This window comes from Epinephelus moara, chromosome 4 (genome assembly GCF_006386435.1).
Source record: "Epinephelus moara isolate mb chromosome 4, YSFRI_EMoa_1.0, whole genome shotgun sequence".
NCBI classification, from domain to species: domain Eukaryota; kingdom Metazoa; phylum Chordata; class Actinopteri; order Perciformes; family Serranidae; genus Epinephelus; species Epinephelus moara.
In genome coordinates, this window is record NC_065509.1 from 12,016,808 (window position 1) to 12,019,534 (window position 2,727).

Genomic DNA, 2,727 nt, shown 5'->3' on the forward strand with positions numbered 1-2,727 from the left:
TTCCATCACAAGTATGGGTTGTATATTGATAGGTGTGGCTGGCATTCATTTAATTACATACTCTTGGATTTTACACTATAGAGGCTTCAGCTTTTGTTTTACATTTATTTTAAATGACAACGAAAACCATGCTTAATCATACCTTTACCTGAGGATTGCAACTTCGTAAAAGGGAAGATTTATATGGTCTGTTTTGGAAGGCTCTGACAAATTATGTCCTCCTGTTGACAGGGGGTCAGATCTCAATTGTCTATAGTGACAAAAGCATTCATTGTGGAGTAGGAAAACATGACCAAAGGTAAATCTGATTCTTCTCATTCTGCAACCACTTGCCATTCAAGTAAAGTTAACTGTAAAATGTTGCTCCTGAGACTGATTGGTGAAATTCATGACGTGGTAGTGTGGCCGAGTGGTCTAAGGCGCTGGATTTAGGCTCCAGTCTCTATGGAGGCGTGGGTTCAAATCCCACCACTGCCAATAACATTCTTGGAAAAAAACAAACAAAAGAGTCCTGCTATCGAATAGTTTATAGTGTCCACAACACTGAACCACAGATGCCTGAACCCAGATTCTTGAGCAGAGTGGCGCAGCGGGAGCGTGCTGGGCCCATAACCCAGAGGTCAATGGATCGAAACCATCCTCTGCTAATCCTAAATGCTTTGGATGAGAGGGATGTTCTTCTCCTTTCCATTCATGCTCACTTTGCCATGTGTTCAGCTAGTTCTAAGTGTAAAGCCACTTGATCACAGGCAATTGACATCACTTACCAGTAACTCCCAATGTAACACAATGTTTTCTGGTAAAAAATGTCAATGGATCAATTGTTAAGTGCACACTTCTTCCACTGCACTGTTTTTATTCACTATACAGTCCCCTTTGACAAACACTTGCTGTTGAGCTTATCTGGAATTTCAACCCTGTACCTTTTGCATCCGAATACCCTAAGCGAGAATCATACCCTTAGACCAATGAGCCAAGCAGAAGAAGTTAAAAAAGGCAAAAGTCTGCTTAGATCTGCAAGGGATGAAAAAACTGCAGACACAATGAACAGCCCTTTACCCCGAGTGGTCTAAGGCGCTGGATTAAGGCTCCAGTCTCTCAGGAGGCATGGGTTCAAATCCCACCACTGCCATTGGATGATGATTGATATTAGATCGCATGCCTGATGTGGTGGCTTGAGTCATCCTGAATTAGATATCCCTCCTGTTAGCATTGCTAAGCTTTGTGTGAAGAAACCACTGTTCCCAAGAAGACAAGTTGATGTTTGGCTGGCTCCATGCCGACTTACTAATTCTAGGGATGTCCCGATCCGATATTCGGATCGGTATCGGCCGCCGATACTAGCAAAAAACGGGCATCGGCATCGGATCGGACTGCATGGAAAAATGCCGATTTAAGAACTCCGATCCAGTTTTTCAGCCCAGCGCTCCGCGATTCAAGCAGTCCATTTATTAAGGGGCCAAAGCAGCCAAAGGAAACCAGCTATATTTTTTATTTAATGTTAATGTTCAAGTTTAAAGTTTGTTTATTTAACCCTGTTAACAATAAACAGGTCAGTTTCTCATACCAACTGTTGTGGATCATTCTAACTAAGCCGATTAAGTAGTTGTTCTTGTTAGAGTAATATCGCTTGATCAAACCTTTTCTAACATGACTGACAACAAAATAAGTGAATATGTATAATACGCGCTTGGATCGGATCGGTATCGGTATCGGCCAAAACTGCTGTAATATCGGTATCGGATCGGAAGTGGAAAAAGCTGGATCAGGACATCCCTAACTAATTCCAAACGAGATGTCGCATCTCAAGGGGTTTATCCCGTTAATAAAGAAATTTCAACCCATTCATACTCACATTACTGTGTCTTTAGATGACTAAGTAATCATTGCCTCAATGTGTCTACGCGTGGCAGGATAGGGGGTTGTTCTTTTTATGCGGCAGTACTGTTGACAATGGCATCTTGGGAAAGTTCACCCCAGGAAATTCTTAGGAAGTTTAACCAATGGAAATGTCAAAAAGGTCACATGTTGGAAACACTTAAACTGAGACTTGGTTCCAAACATAAATATTCATTTATTATTTATTTAGCACACATTCTCACTCCGACCTCATCACATATTAATAATCGGTCATGGACTTTTCACTACCCTGGGTGCGTAGGTTGTGGATGTTCTGGGACGGCATGTCAACTTCTCCCCCATACATGCATTTTGTGATTTCAAAATACACTTCATATACACACCTGCATACGGTCTCTTTCAAAATAACCACACTATGTTGGTACAACACCATGACTTGACATTTTTTACCTTCAACAACAAACACGTGGTTACGTTTCGCTAACATGCATGTGGTTAAGTTTAGGCAACAATAGCACGTGGTTGGGTTTAGAAAGACATAACAGGGTTTGGCTTTACAATCATATGGGAAGCAAACACTGACCTTAAAGCGGCATTAAAATAACTCGATTGACTTTTGGTTGTACACTGGACAACCAAATCACCTACCCTATGCGGACTTTCTCACTGTTTATAGTACAGCAGTTGCTTGGAGCATCATAAAAGGCGCTGCCTGGCACGTCTCATACCACCACAAAAATGCATACCTTACAAGAACTCGAAAACCAGTCCACAAAGAGTCACAGTGTTGGCCATGCTGAACTGCGGACCATGCCACCAATACAGAAGCCTGGTAAGAAATGCATACCCAAGCAACAATCATTCACC

The 2,727-nt window shown here is 41.9% G+C and overlaps 1 non-coding gene across 1 annotated transcript; it reads left to right on the forward strand.

The window, feature by feature from the left end:
- The first annotated feature begins 395 nt into the window (after positions 1-395).
- On the forward strand, positions 396-477 carry trnal-uag (transfer RNA leucine (anticodon UAG)). Its single transcript has one exon. It is a non-coding gene; the product is annotated as a tRNA-Leu (tRNA).
- Positions 478-2,727: the final 2,250 nt, after the last annotated feature.